Source organism: Crocodylus porosus, unplaced genomic scaffold (assembly GCF_001723895.1).
Source record: "Crocodylus porosus isolate Cpor-Errol unplaced genomic scaffold, CroPor_comp1, whole genome shotgun sequence".
Taxonomy (NCBI): Eukaryota; Metazoa; Chordata; order Crocodylia; family Crocodylidae; genus Crocodylus; species Crocodylus porosus.
This window is the reverse complement of record NW_017728886.1, coordinates 203217314-203233880: the sequence shown is the minus strand read 5'-3', so window position 1 is coordinate 203233880 and position 16567 is coordinate 203217314. Positions and strand designations below refer to the sequence as shown.

Genomic DNA, 16567 nt, shown 5'->3' with positions numbered 1-16567 from the left:
CTCTCTGACCCTATTTGCAAATATATACCTTTTGTGTTGCTAATAGAGTGTGTCTGTGGCTGAAGGTTTTTTTCCGCCTCCCGAGAAACGAACCGCGATTTTTACATCAGTGCTGCAAAGTTGTTTGTCAAGACCTTTCACTGATGTTCACAGGCAAGGTTCTTTGGGCAGATGTGATATCTTTTATTAGACCAACTAAAAAGTTGGGAAAAATGTTCTTCGCAACCTTCTGGGCACAAACATCCTTCATCAGGCATAGGGCAACCCTGCTGGTGTTATGTGTTCTCCAAGGTAGAAAAGGAGCAATTTACAACAGTGACATCTGTGAAAATGCAAATGAGTGGAAGTTAGAAAGGCAATGGGTAAGGGGGGGAAAGGGAGGGAAATGTGTGAAGGAATGCAAGTGGTCAGTTAGAGGCAGGTTACCTGGGGTGCCAGATGACAGGCAGGTTGTAATGTGTCAAATCTAATGTCTACATTAAGTCCATGATTTTTTGTATCCAATAGATTAGCACTCACTGATATTGACACGCACACACATTTGGAATCGTTTCTAAAGGGCAATATTTCAAAAGGACAGAAGCTGTAATAGGATCATAGGAAAGCAGGGTTGAATGGACCTCGGAGAGTCATCTAGTTCAGCACCCTGGTCAAGCAGAATCATTCTTAACTAAAAAATCCCAGCCAAGTGTCTGCCTCAACTGCTCTTGAAAGCTTCCAGGGATAGACATTCCACAACTTCTCTGGGTAGCTTATTCCAATGCTTGACTGTTATGTTCTCATTGTTATCTGTGAATGAGCAGAGAATGACTCAAACTAAGGAAAACCAGATCCAATTTTAACACTGCTTCATCCAGATTTTAGCACTGCTTTATCCAGATTTAAAGTTGAATCTGGTTTTGGTACATTTCAGTTGTTCTGAGTGCATTCACCCATAAAACTGAGAACATAACAGCTGCCCGCCTCTTTTGAACTACTTCTCTTTTGAAAGAGTTCCAAATGTACATGTGTTCACAGCCTTATTAAGGTATTTGTTAAGAAGATTAAATGTTAAAGGTGCATCCAAATCCAGGGAGATGGTATGTGAGTTGTAAATGGCACCAGTCTCCTGATATAAAGTTGATGTTTGTTTGTTTTTTCTAGTAAATAGGGGAGTCATCAGTGAGTTTAGAGATGGCTAAGGAGGCCAATCCAAGATCCTCATTTTCAACTGCAGACACTGTAGATAGTCCTTGAAGGAAGAAGTGGGTGATGTTGGGTCACAGCTCTTTCCCTTTCTCTCTCTTGTCTCTCTGCCTCCATAGGGAGGCAAGTTTGTTCATAGTGATCAATACGTTTGGGAGAGATTTAGAGCCCGAGTCTCCCAAGTACTGATGTTAATATCATACTTCTTCAGACTGACCTTTGAGGTGTCTTTGAATCTTTTGCCCAATACTAAAGTGGTGGGCATCCGTGAGTTGGGAGCATAGGACCTGTTTTGGAAGCCAGTTATCAAGCATCCTTTATGATATGCCCTGGCCAACAGAGCTGGTGCCATATAAAGATGGTTTCAAAGCTGGTAGAATTTCTTGAGCCAGAACACTGGTATTCATTCTTCTGTCCTTTCAACTAATATGGAGAAATTTCTGAAGACCTCACCAGTGGTAACATTCCAAGGCTTTCAGGTGTTTCCAATATGTCACACCCATACAGCAGGGTAGGAATGACAACAGCCTGGGAGACAAAAACTGTGGCTTGGGTTCTGACGTCCTGATTACTGAAGCCATGATTTTAGGAGATGCCAAATAGCAACACTGGCAGATTTTATTTGATGTTGAATATTATCATCTGTATTTACTTTTTGGAAAAGGGGGCTTCCCAGGCAGGGGCAATCCTTGATGTTCTCCTAATATTTCCCTCTAACTGTAATATGGAGAGGAGCACTTGATTGGCTTGAGATGGGCTGGTAAGTATCTTGGTAATCATGAAGTTGACAGTGAGTCCAAGCACTTCATACACTTGACAGGACCAACCAAGAGTGACTTGGAACTCTCCAATTGAGTGGGCACACGCAATGTAACTGTCAGCTTACTGAAATTCAGTAATGAAGGTGTTGGTTATCTTGGCAGGCCTATTTGGTAATGAGGCCTAACCTTGGTCCAGGTGTAGACTGGGAGCACTGTGTCATCTGGATGCCATCTGTGAGGCTTGGGCTGCAGTGTAGGGAAGGAACAGAGCCATGGATAGCACTCCCTGGCATTAACAACTTAATTAATTAACAACAAGGCACGGCAGGAGAGTCAGGTAGCATACCCAAAAGCAAGTGGGGAAGCTAGCACTGTGGCTAGTTGGGAAGCCCCACTTTACCACAATATACTATATCTATGTCTAGTGGTGTTTCATTTTAATCATGGAAAGACGTGGATTTGGGGTTTTTTGGTTTTTTTACTAATACATACACACAGACAAATATAATAGTAGTGTTTTATTTTAAATCACAGAAAAATGTGGATTTGGGGTTATTTTTTTAAGTCAGAAAATTTGGGATTTATTTTTTATCAGAGAAAACCAAGATCCCTGCTTCTATCTGGAGTCAGCATCCAGTATCACATAAACAGGAATCTCTTTAACAACAACCAATTGCATTCCACATCCAAGATAACCAACACCTTCATTACTGAATTTCAATAAGCTGATAATTACAGTGTGTGTGTGTGTATGTGTGTGCATGTGCATGCACGTACGGGCACATGGATTTTGGGTCACTTTTTAAATCAGAAAATTTGGGATATATTTTTTTTTATCAGAGAAAACCAGGATCCCTGGCAATGAAACACAGTATAGCTACAATATAGATGGAAAAGTGTTCAGTCATGCATCCTTGCTTAATTCCAGTTCTAATAATGAAGTTCTAATAATTCCACTTCTAATAATGAAGGGGGGCATTTTTGAGCCATTTCTTAGGATGGTTGCTGTCATTTCATCATGAAGGAGTCTGATGATAGTAACATTTTAACAGGTATCCAAATCTCATCAGGATCTTCCACAAAGCCTCTCTGTTGATTGAACGAAAGGCCTTAATCAGGTCAATGAAGACCATGTAAGGATTTCAGTGTTGCTTGAGGCACTTCTCCTGCAGCTGTCTAGCAGCATAGATCATATCTATTGTACCTCTGAGTGGTCTAAAACCAGATTGGGATGCAAGTAGAATCTCCTTGGTGAAAATGGTGTTTTTATTGAGAATGTGGACAAGGATTTTCCCAGCTATGTATGGGTGTGTAATACCATGCTAATTGCAGTGGACATGGAATACAGTAATGATTTTGGCATCTCTCAGGTCACTGGAAATATGCTCATGTTTCCAGATTTTCATAAGAACAATGTGCAGTTGGAGAAAGAGTTTCTTTTCGCCTTCCTTATAAATTTCAGTTACTGTTCCATCAGGACCACATACTTTGTTGTTTTTCATCTGCTTAATGGCTTTCAAGGGCTTTTGGTAAGCTGGTGGATCTGCAAGGTCGTTCTTAATGAGATGTTGTGAAATGGCTTAGAAGGTGCTGTCTGTGATGTTTGAATCTCAGTTCAGGAGCTCTTGAAAGTGCTCCTTTCACTGTGTGTTGATTTTGGAAATGTCTTTAAAGAGTATTATGCCTCAGAGGGATGGTTCTTTGTTTGCTTGGCCCACAGATAGCTTTGATTGTGCTGAAGAAACTACACATTATGGCTACTGGCAGACTTTTGAATAGCTTTTGCTTTGTCCTCCAACCACTTCTTCTTTTACTCTCAAATCTTTTTCTGGGTCCTGGCTGTAATGTGGTGATAACTCTTGTTTCTTTTTGGAGTTCATTTCATTCTACCAAGTGTTGAAAGGTCTTTTTCTGTCTAAGAGAGCTTGGATTTCCCTGTCATTCTCATTGAACTAATGAGATGTTTCTTAGCAAGATAGTTTAGGGATTTTTTGTATGCCTTGTGGTTGCCTTTCTTGAGGTGCTCCCAATGAACAATGGTATGAAGATCATCAAGGAGTTTGGAGAGTACTGTCGTAATACTCACTACTAGCAGGGTCTTTCAAGCACTTGATATTGAGCCTCTTCCTTGATAGCTTCTTTTGCTTGCATTGTTTTGTGCATGATGGGACCATATGACATGTTCTGTCCAGGAGTCATCTGCACCAGTCATAGCACTGGCAATACAGACATTGTTATGGTCCCAGGTATACACTGGCATAATCAATCAGGTGCCAGTATTTTGAGTGGGGGTACATCCATAATATCTTCCATTTCTTGCTTTGGAAGAATAAGGAGTTTGTAATAATGATATCACGTTCTTAACACTTGCTCAGGAGAATAATTCCTTTGGAATTCACTTTCCTCACCCCTTCCTTTTCAAGTGTTTTGTTCTATAGCTCAGAGTCCCAGCCCACCCTAGCATTACAATTGCCAAGAACCATTACCATGTCTTCTTTGGGGACAGAGGCCTGGACTTGGTTGAGTTTAGAATAAAATTCTTTGGTTTCATCATCTACATCAAGGGTTAGGACATATTCATTAATGACTGTTGCGTGTTGTGTATTGGTCAGTTGGAGACAATGGTCATGAGATGTCCACTGGTGCTAACTGGACACTCTAGCATCTGAACAACACTCTTGGTCTCTATAGCAAAACCAGTACCATGGATATATCCTCTTCTTTTTTTTTTTTTTTTTGCTTTTCCTTCCAAACAAAAGATTTAGCCACCATCATGCTGTGAGCTGCTTCTCCTGTGTGTCTGGCCTCACTAAGTGCAACAATGATAATATCAAATCTTGCAAGTTCTCTGGCCATTCACTGTTAGAGTTGTTCATCAGGGTGCATGATGGCCAGGTGTTAGAGTTGTTCATTCTATGTTGCAAACTTCATTACAGGTTTCCTTCGCTTTATGCAGGTTCTGTATGTGCGCATTCACTCTTATGCAATTACCCTTTTTATACTAAAAACTCTTTATATGAGAGGTAAATTCACTCTTTTATTTAATTGGTGTGGTGGAAGCCTGAGTGCTTTGCTCCCTGTTGTGCTGCACCCCCTGCCTACCCAGAGGTGGGATGCACATGGCATCTCCATGTAGGTCCATGACCTCTGGTAATCACTAGCACCTGACCTCGTCACCACTCACCCATGGCTGTAGGACTTGCTATTAAAGAAAGACACCTGTGCATGTCTTCTTTTAACTTGGGGGTGCTGACATGCATCAGCAAATTCACAGTACTTTGCAAGAAGGAAATCTTAATCTGATGGCAATGAAAACCTAAAGAACCAGTTGTTTCTATTTTGCTGCAGGCTTCATCTGCCTTTGCAGCCATTGTGAATTATTCTTTCTTTATCTGCCTGCTCCACTACTGAGAACTTTTGCTTTTGGATTGTTATGAATCTGGAAACCTCATTTTTGACCATGACACCATGGATGATCCTACCAGGAATACAGAACTCCAGGCAGCATTGTTTTTGGGGTCTCTGGTAATACACAAACCTTTTCACCATGTCAGAGTTGTGATCTGTGGGAGAAGGTCAGATAGTGAGAACAGAAGGAAGAAGGAGCAAATGACCAGATTGTATTCTACATTTCTAGAGCTGTTTGATGCAGTAGAGGAGGAGGGGCAATTGGAAGAAGGAGAAGCAATCAAAATAACAGTCTAATTATCTTAACAGCAACATTCTGAATGTGTAAGTGGGGCAAGACTGCATTTTTCAAGACATGAGAAGAATTGTTTAGTAATCAAGCCAAAGATAATGAGACCCTGAATAACAGTTTCAATTATGTGGATGGCAAAAAGAATCTCTATGCATAGGCAGAATTAGGCAAAGGTCTAAGTCAAAGGTCATGTGCAGGTTGTAGACCGTAATGAAATACAGGGTGGTGATGTTGTCCACAGTGATTAGGAAAGTGGAGAGGCATATTTAAAGGGAAAAGAAAGGGAGCTCTTTTTAGCCATATTGAGCTTGAGGTGATGGTTAGGCATCTACAAGGATATAGTGGAGAGAGATGGAGATTGTAGTTTGGACAAGACAGGTCTATACTGCGGGGGGGAGGGGGGTTATGTGCTATCAACATTGAGAAGGTTGGAAGGAATAAGTATTTGTGAAGGAAATCAGTCAGAGACAAAGTGCAGAGTAAAAGACCCAGGAAAGAGCCCTGTGGAACTTCTATGGTATAGGAAATTGCTCCTTTGTATGTTTTCACAAGAGCCATTTGGATCTGGTTGTATTATACAGAAGCCCAGACTTACAAAACACTGATCAGTTAAAGGTCTGCTTGATTCACTGTCTGCCTAAAAAGTAAGAGAAGTAGAAAAAGGACAGAACCACCAGAAGCAAAAGAACTGAAAGAAAGCACACCTAGCTGTTGTCAAAAGCAGCTGACAAGGAAGATAGAGCAGTGATTCTTAACCAGGATGCTGTGGCACCCTGGGGTGCTGTAAGATCCTTTCAAGGTTGTTGTGCTATATTAGCACTGTTAGGTGCACAAACACCTGCACATGATTCTCAAGATAAACCCAGAGATTTCAAACAGAAATCCATAGTGTCAAAAACATTTCTAACCTGTTGTGGTCTTTCTGAGTTCTTAACATGAGGAGAATCACTCTATTATTGTTTGATAGTTTAAAAATGACTGAAAGCTAAGAAGGCATTTTCTAAGGGGTGCCTTGAGTTTAATGAGAGGTGCTTCTAGTCTAATGAGGTTAAGAATACAACTTTATCCCACTGAAATAAAGCTTTATCTTGGAAGAAGTCATCAGAGATTTGACTTTCTTCTTTCATTTAGAGTAGTGTAAACCTAAAGTAACTATTTTTATTGATTTAATTGGCATTATTCTGGATAAACTCCAACACAAGAGCAGCAGGTAGCTCAGGGATGAGCAAAATGGCAGATTGGGCTGGCAGCCAGACTCCATTTCCCAGCTTCCCCCAGCAGAGTAGGCAGGAGTTTTTGGAAGAGCAGAGGCTGCCCAGACCACCTATCCCCCCTATACTAGGGGTGGGCAAAATGTGGCCCGGGGGCCGGATGCGGCCCGCCAAGCCACTCTATCCGGCCCAAGCGGCCCTCTGCCCAAAATAATTGCCTGCCCATGTGCTATACACTTCGGTTATTTTCCATGGAGACCCCAGCATTGGAAACGCCAACAGTGCAGGGCCAGGGTTTCCATGGAGACTGGCCCCAACAGTGCTGGCAGGATGCACAGCTGGGCAGGCAGCTGCTCTGGGGCCCAGGCCGGGGTCTTGCAGCAGAGACAGCATGGTCCAGAGCATTTGGGCAGCAGATTGCAGCTCTCCCCAGACCATGCTGTTACTGCCACAGGAACCTGGCCCCAAAGAAGCTCCCTGCCCAGCCATGCACCCTGTCAGCATGCCTGGGGCCACACTCTATGGAAGCCCTGGCCCTGTGTTGTCACAGATCCTGGTGTCTCCATGGAAACAGACCGGCAGCAAGGCAGGCAGGGGATGCTGGGAAATGGAGTCTACCACGAACCTGATCCAGCCTGGACTTTGCCAGCCCTGATCTAGCTCATAATATTTAAAAACCTTAGAACTGAAGTAGTTGCAGAAGGAAAATAAATGTTTTTGGCGTATTTATTCACAAACGTCAGTGCTGAGCCTCTCTGCTCCTCTTAATGTCCTTAATATTCCTCTTAATGCCCAATTTACATTCTATTTTCAAAGTAACATACTTTATTTTAGTCTCTGACTAAAATAATTTTTGAAAACAGATGATAACTTGCCTGTTAGTGCAAATTTATGTGGAAAAGATATTCGCTCAAGTAACAGGTACTAGGAACAAGTTTTAGCACCTTTTGTAGGGAAAACTGCAAATTAAGGAACTAACCTTATCTCCTATGTCAAAATGGAAAAAAAATGAAAGAATACTGAGCAAAAGGTATTGGAGTACAGAAGCAGAACAGGGAATTGATGTAAATAGTGAGCTACTAGTCCTGATAGCTCTTGCACTGATGTAAATGGAATTATACCCTTGCTGTTAATCTGCTAAAACGTTAAATGAACCACAATAAACAGAGCAATTCACATATTTATGGCCAGCCTGAAAAAAAATGTGATGGTGTAAACCACAAGTAAAATGCACAATAAAAATATATCTGTATCCACTTGTATATGGGCTTTCATCAAGAGTTTTCAAAAGAGGATGTATCCCTATATGAGAATATATATATATATATATAGACTTGATTTTAGTCCAAATTAGAATGAAACTTCCATGAACCATCTAGTTCATATTTTATCCAAAATTGCTCAGCTAACTTATCTGTCAGCTACTGCTTTCCCCACTATTTAAGTTCACTAATGATTTACTGAGTTTTAAGGAGTGTGACACACAGTTGCAGAGCAAAGAGAATTAGGAACAAAAATCTAAAATACTTATGAAAAAAGACTGGCATAAAATAACCAAGCTATACTGGGGGTGGAAACATTGAAAAATAAAACTCCTAGAACTCCATTTTAAACAGAAATTACACTAGAAAAAAATGACATGGGAACCATGTTTCTTATAATACATATTATCTCTTTACCAGGATACTGCATGTTGAGAACTGCTGTTTTGCAAGACTGGGGGAAAGGAGAATATTCACTACTGTCGCAGGGCACTGAAGCGGCCCTGCGCCTACAAAGAAGTACAGGTGCGGGTTGCCAGGGCAGCCGCAGTTGGTCATCTGACTGGAAGGGGGCAGGGCATGACCTATATAAAGGCAACCCAGGCTGAAGCTAGGGAGCTCAGTTCTCCTCTGGCAGTCAAGGAAGAGGGAGGTCTACTGGAGTAAGCAGAGCAGAGAAGCCTGATGGCCTGAGCAGTGTCTGCTTGATGATACATACTGGGCAGAGGAAACCTTGGTAGGGATATGGATGATGGTTAGCCAGTTGGCTTGGAATTTATGTTGTAACACGAGTGTGAGTTTTCTGTTTTGTAGTTGTGTAAGGCCGGAGGACTGGGTGAGGCTGTAGGGGTTGAAGGAGGCCTCACAGGGTCTCCGTGGTAGCGTGGAGACCCAGTGCCGGAGAGGGCACCTTGACACAGTTACACCCAATATTGTTTCATTTTGTAGTACTGATATTACCACTCATGCTTCATACCCTATTATATAAAAATGAACCACTTTGTGACTGGATCCTTCGTCATAAATTGAGTTATCAGCAGAAGGCTTAAGGGTTAAAATGGCTACCATAAATTAAATAAAACTTCTGGTATGATTCATTTTAGGTGTAACATATTGTCTGCTCCAGAATTCAGGTCCCACATACCCATGTCCCAAGAAGCTTCACTATTTTATCTGATCAACTACCAGATCAGGAGGATGTGATAGATGAGGTTTTCTTGAAACAGCTAGTGCAAGTTTCTTGATCACAGGGCCTGGTTCTCATTGGGGACTTCAATTACCCTGACATCTGCTGAGAGAAAAATACAACGGTGCACAAGTAATCCAGAAAGTTTTTGGAGAGTGTTGGGGACAACTTCGTGATGCAAGTACTTGAGAGATGAACTAGGGGCTGTGCTCTTGACCTGTTGCTTACAAACAGGAAAGAATTGGTGGGGAATGTAGTAAGTGGGTGGCAACTTGGGCAGCAGTGACCACAAGATGATTGAGCTTAGCATCCCGAGGAAAGGAAAGATGGAAAGTAAGGATTTTGGACTTCAGAAAAGCAGACTTCAGTTCACTCAGGGAATTTATGGGCAGGATCCCCTGGGAAGCCAAACTGAGGGGGAGAGGAGTCCAGGAGAGTTGTCTGTACTTAAAATAACTTTAGTGAGGACACAGGAACAAACAATCCCACTACATGCAGGAAGACTAGTAAGTATGGCAGAAGACCAGCTTGGCTTAGCAAGGGATTCTTCAGTAAACTAAACCACAGAAAGGAAGGCTGGACTTGTTTATCTACAAGGTCCCTTCCAGCCCTAATGTTTATGAAGTCTATGAAACTTATGAGAAGTGGAAACTTGGACAAACAATTAGGGAGGAATATAAGTATTGCTCAGGCATGCAGGGATGAAGTCAGGAAGGCCAAAGTGCAATTGGAGTTGCAGCTGGCAAAGGATGTGAAGGGTAACAAGAAGGGTTTCTATAGGTATGTCAGTAACAAGAGGAGGATCAGGGAAAGAGTAGGTCTTTTATTAAATGGGGGAGGCAACATTGGACAGAGGATGCAGAAGAGGCTGAAGTACTCAATGCCTTTTTCACCTCAGTCTTCACAGGCAAGGTCAGCTGCCAGACTACTGCATCTGGCAGCACAGTCTGGGGAGGAGGCGAGCAGGTGACAGTGGAAAAAGAACAGGTTAAGGACTACTTAGAAAAGCTGGACATGTACAAGTCCATGGGGCTGGATGTGATGCACCCAAGGATGCTGAGGGAATTGGTTAATGTGACTGCAGAGCCACTGGCCATCATCTTTGAAAACTCAGAGCAAGTGGGAGAGGTCCTGGATAACTGGAAAAAGGCAAAGATAACACCCATCTTTAAGAGAAGGAAGATCCAGGGAACTATAGACCAGTCAGCCTCAACTCTGTCCCTCAAAATCATGGAGCAGGTCCTAAGGAATCCATTTCTAAGCACTTGGAGGCAAAGAAGGTGATTAGGAACAGTCAGTATGGATTCACCAAGGGCAAGTTATGCCTGACCAACCTGTGTGCCTTCTTTGAGATGACTGGCTCTGTGGATGCAGATATACCTCTGTGGCTGCGGGAAGAGCAGGGATGTGATATATCTTGACTTTAGCAAGGTTGTTGGGTGTAGCTATGTTGGTGTTAAGGCATAGGCAGGCAAGGTTCTTTTGGTAGATGTAATATCTTTTATTAGACCAACTACAAAGTTGGGAAAAAGTTCTTTGCAACCTTTTGGGCACAAATACCCTTTGTCAGGCATAGAGCAACTTTGCTGGTGGGATGTTCTCCAAGGTAGAAAAGAAGCACATTTACAGCAGGAATATCTATGAAAATGCAAATGAGAGGAAGTTAGGAAGACAATGGGTACAGTTGAGGGGCGGAGGAAAGGGAGGGAAATGTGTGAAGGAATGCAAGTGGTCAGTTGGAGGCAGGTTACCTTGGCTGTCAGATGTCAGGCAGGCTTTAATGGGTCTTAAATCTAATATCTATATTAAGTCCATGATTCTTTGTATCCAGTAGATTTATGAAGATCTTAGGATTGTATACAAAAGGTGTTTTGTAAATTCCCTTTGAGGATTACCATTGAGATCTCACAAGACAATCACTCTCTCTGTCTGATAAGTGGGCACCCACAGGGAATTAGGTGTCACAGATAAAAATATCAATTACCTGTGGGAGTCCAGGGAGAACACATAATGCCAGCAGTCTCCCTATGCCTGAGGAACGGTATTTGTGCCTGAAAGCTTGCAAATAACTTTTTCCCAATTTTTTTAGCTGGTTTAATAAAAGATATCACATCTACCCAAAGAACCTTGCCTGCCTATGTACTTTAGCAAGGCTTTTGATACGGTCTCCTACAACATTCTCACAAGCAAGCTAAGGAAGTACAGGTTGGATGAATGTACTATAAAGTGGATAGAAAACTGACTGAATCACCAGACTTAGTAGACAATGGCTCAATGTCTATTTGGCAGCCGTTATCAAGTGGAGTGCTCCAGGAGTCTGTCCTGAGGCCAGTTTTGTTTAATATCTTCATCAGTGACCTGGAAGATGGGATGGAGTGCACCCTCAGCATGCTTACAGCTGACACCAAGCTGGAATGGGGGGTGGGGGGAGTAATAGATATGCTGGAGGATAGAGTTAGGATTCAGAGAGACCTCAGCATATTGGAGGATTGGACCATAAGAAATCTCATAAGGCTCAGTAAGGACAATTTCAATGTCCTGTACATAGGACAGAACAATCCCATGCACTGCGACAGGCTGGGGACTGATTGGCTAAGCAGCAGCTCTGCAGGAAGGGACTCGGGGGTTATAGTGCATAGTAAGCTGAATATGAACCAACAGTGTGCCCTTGTTGTGAAGAAGGATAATGGCACACTAGCTGCATTAGTAGGAGCATTGCCAGCAGATCAAGGGAAGTGACTCTTCCTCTCTAGTTGGCATTGGTGAGGCCACATCTGGAATACTGTGACCAGTTTTGGGCTCCCTACTAGAGAAAGGATGTAGACAAATTGGAAAGTCTAGCAGAGTGCAACAAAAGTGCTTACGGGGTAGAGGCACATGACTTGCAAGGAGAGGCTGAGGGAACTGGGTTTATTTAGCCTGGAAAAAAGACTGAAGGGGAATTTAATAACAGCCTTCAACTATCTGAAGGACGGTCCTAAAGAGGGTGGAGCTAGACTGTTCTCAGTCCTGGTAGATGACAGAATAAGGAGCAATGGTCTCAAGTTGCAGCAAGGGAAGTTTAGGTTAAATCTCTCTCACTAGAAGAGCAGTAAAACACTGGAATAGGTTATCCAGAGAGGTTGTAGACTCTCCATCCTTGGAGATTTTAAAGATGCAGCTAGACAAAGCCATGGCTGGGATGATCTAGTTGGGGATGGTCCTGCTTGAGTAGGGGGTTGGACTAAATGATCTCCTGAGGTCCCTTTCAATCCTCACTTTCTATGATCAAACTGAGAGGAGATATTTTCTGAAGTCAGAACATAAACATTCCAATTAATGCTGTGTTTTTTTTAACCACTCTCTCTTTCTTTGCAGATTAGATTGAACAGGGACATACCTTCAGATATGCCTGGTTCCTAATTGTGCTTGCAAAGCTAAGCATTAAACATTTTCCATTCAGTATCAGTGAAACTGATAGACCTGAAAAAACAAAATGAAACAAAACAATGCTTTACTGGAAGAGGAAGCAAGTTGGTTTGACCTGGCTTCCCAATGTCTGTTATAGATCAGGCGCTTCAGCAGGGCTTTTTGGCACTTTTATCTAAAGTTGATTCGATCACCTGTTAGCTTCAGCAGGGCTTTTTGGTGCTTGTATCTCCTGATCTATAGATGTTGGGTGAGCCAGGTCAGACTAACTCAGTGACTCTTTTGGGCATGTGCTGTGCTAGGTACAAGGGTGCACTGAGCTTGAAGTAAAGGGCTGTTTTTTCACATCTGTCAGCAGCCTTTATCTTTAACAGTTCAAGTTAATTGCAATGCAACTAAATGCAAGTAAGCATTTATACAACTTATTTCTTCAGCAGGTCTGATTTGTGTGTATCCTTTCAATTCAAATTGTATTTTTTTTTAATATTGGGCCCCAATGTTAGACAGATAAAAAGACAATTTTTCAGAAGAAAAAACCAAAAAGTGTGTTTAGTATTTATTTAGGAGACCCGTATATCACACATTGAACTAACTGACTAGTAAGATGGTTATTGATGTATTTTTTTTCCTTAGTTTTATGAGGGATATATAGATTGTGAAACAATTTTAGTACATGTATAACTCTAAGACATACAATATAAATTAAACTATAAAGAAACTAATTCTCTCATCACTATTCCTCCCAGTTGTTCATTTTAGATATTTCCCCTCAACTTGGACAATGAAAAGTATGTACAAAAATATGTACAAAAGTTTCACTCTGGTTTCTAGTCCTTTAAGAATAAAACTCAGCTACCCCATTTAGGGCCAAAAGCTGAGAGAGCTGCAACTTGGGTTTTGGCCTATTGCAAAGCTAGCATCCCAGTCCCTCAGGGTAGGAAATCCTAAATTTCTTAGGGGAGTGAATTTAGTAAGGGAAAAACAAACAAACAAACCTGCAAACCCCTCAAGGTTGTTTATGCTGTGGTAGGGAGCAATGAAAGGTATTTTTTTAAATTTTTTTATTTTTTTTCTACTTCATAGTTCGCCTGTAAATACAATTCCAGCTTCTGTCAGAGCTGGCTTTTCCCCTGTAGAGTATAATGGTAAAATACATTCAGGTATGAGTTAGGCTGGTGAACGGCTAGCCGATTCTCCTGAAGATGATCTAAAAACTCCCAGCACCTGGAACGAAATACTCACTTACCCTAGGGTAACTTATAGCTCTTTGAGATAGTCACCCCATCATAGGGCATACACAAGTCCTGCATGTGCAAGATCAGACTTGATTAACTAGCAGTACCCAGCAAGTCTATATGCACATTCAGTTCAGTGCTACCCAATGTAGCCATATGCGGGTATAACAAGTAGGGTAGCCACAACCCCTTCCCCTGTTTTCTTGTGCTCTAAATCTTGTGTTTTCTGGCAATTGCAAAAGCAGAACAGAAAGCTGGTAGTTAGATCTATACCAAGATATCACATAATTACTAACCACAGCAAGAAGCCTAGACCATGACACCTCTTCCCAACTGCTCCAAGATCAGTTACAGAAAACGCATTTTTCTCCGCTGCTCTCCCTTTACCTGAACTCTTTCAGTGGTTCACAGAAATCAGATGACCCCTTCACAACTAGTTCTCGTGATCCTCTTTACACCTGTTCTTCACTCTTGTTCTTAAAAAGGCTATTCCTCTGAACAGGGTTGATTGGCTACAGACCCCCATGGCCCTTAAACGAACAGGCCACCCTGCTACAGTTTTTTTCAGTTCTACTTATCAGTGCTTCTTGGCATCGGGTCCAATAAATATTGGGGTCAACATCTTTAGCGTTTTCCAACATCTCTCTGTTGGGCTGTGGCACAGGGTGCTACCAGGTGGGTGCTTTCTGAGGATGACTTTCAGCACCAGCAGGGAGGCTGCCATTTCCTCTGGTTTAGAACTGCCACTTAAATTGCTGTAACAATTGCAGTTTGATACAAGTGCCTCATCTTCCATTTATACTATGCAATACATATGCCTGTCCTCTATAAAGAAAGGTTTCAAAGCTAAATCAGGAGAAGCAACGCATCAAATCAGCCATTTCCACACAGACACCAAAATGCAGAAGAAAAGGTATTGCAGAGCTTTTGCTGAACATTTACTCCCAGTACCTCCTAAGTGTGTTGCCCAATTATCCTGCACATGATTGCTCTAACAATCATGAAGACTATCATAGAGCTAGGATGAGGTTCAGGTCCTGCACTTCATAAAAATCTTACTGGTTGCAAGTCCAGGCTAGCTTTTCTTGTTTGTTTTGCATCTTAAAAGTCAGTGATAAAATTCAATAGCCAGTGATTAGCTTTGGTTTGAGGTGTATTCTAAATAGAAAAGAGCTGTCAGGGATATTATTTATACTGTATAAAAAATGTTCCAAGCAGCTGCACTTTCTCTGAAAAAAGAGAAAACCTTTGATCTTATTTGACCCAGACTTTCACTTGCTGGGTCTCTTTGTGCTATTATTATACCAGCATTTCTGCTCTGCCACCTTCTCTAACATTTTTTTATTTTCACTTTAGAGTTTCCAGTAACACAAAGAATATGCATGTCCCTAATAGGGAAGAAAAGCTTTAAGCTATATTCTCTCTACCCCGAATCAGAAGGTCTAATCCTCAGTTGGTCAGTTCTGAAGAACATAGCTTCTTCAGTGGGAAAGACAATATAGTATCACTTTTTTTTTTCTCTCCTTCCTATTTATTGTATAGTTACAGGGAGAAGTGGAAAATATGGAAAACAGAGGAGTCTTGCAGGAAGTTTGTAAGATACCCCAGGTCCTGACACCAAGAAAAAAAAACAGGCACATCCATCGCATTAGCAAGGTAAAACTACTGATATTAAACTATGAGTGTGTGCTTTGATTTGTAGAACAAAAAACAGTTTAAGTGGTCCACTACCCTCACTTTTTTTCTTTATGGACCACTTAAAAATTGCTAAGTTTGAGAACCACTGACCTAGAGGAATAGGAGCTTTGCTGTACCCAAGGCAGAAGCTGGTTTACCCTTAGGGCTAGGGTCATTGTATTCTTCCTAATTTATTTTTGAAAATGTCATCAGATACTTTGACTAACCAGAAGAAGCCTGTTGTCTATAGAAGGAAGAGCATTTTGAGATGTTAGCAAATCTGTGTTCTAGCCAGGTAAATTTGGTACTCTGGTACCTATACTATGGATTAAATTGGAAACTGAATGAGGCCTCTCCATAACACCCCAGCTTCTTTGACTAGCATTATTCTACCTGGATTACTGATGGATGCACCCACCAGCTAAGGGAAAAGAGAACAGATGAAATCTTGATTTCTAAATACAGAGGATATCATTGACTCTATTGGAAAGAGCTCATGCAAACTCTCACTAGGAACAGGATAGGGAATGGATTAAAAATAGGTTCTATCTCTGTCTAGAAAGAAGGATAAATGGCTTTATTCATGTCCCAACATTTCTATGGAATGCTTCACAAGGGAAAGTGGATCATAGGAAACTAAGTTTGGAAGGCCCCTCACAAAGTCATCTAGTACAGCTCTGTGCATAAGGCAGAATCATCCCCAACTAAACCAACCCAGCCTAGTGTCTGTCTAACCTGCTTCAAGAAAACCTCCAAGGGTGGAGATTCTCAGTTTCTCTAGGTAATCTTTTCCAATACTTGATCACTGTCATAATCAGGAGGTAGGGCTGTGCATCATTCCACCTCGACTTCTGTTTTGACAGAAGTGTTTCATTTTGAGTTTTGCTTTGTTTTGAAATCACTGTTCCGTTTTGTTTCATCGAAACTGTTTCACTGTTTTGA

At 41.7% G+C, this 16567-nt stretch overlaps 1 protein-coding gene across 1 annotated transcript in view; it reads left to right on the top strand.

Moving 5' to 3' along the window:
• LOC109318787 (transmembrane protein 68-like) overlaps window positions 1-16567 on the top strand; it is a 120375-nt gene that overhangs the window by 6221 nt on the left and 97587 nt on the right. The gene's annotated exons all lie outside the window — the stretch shown is intronic.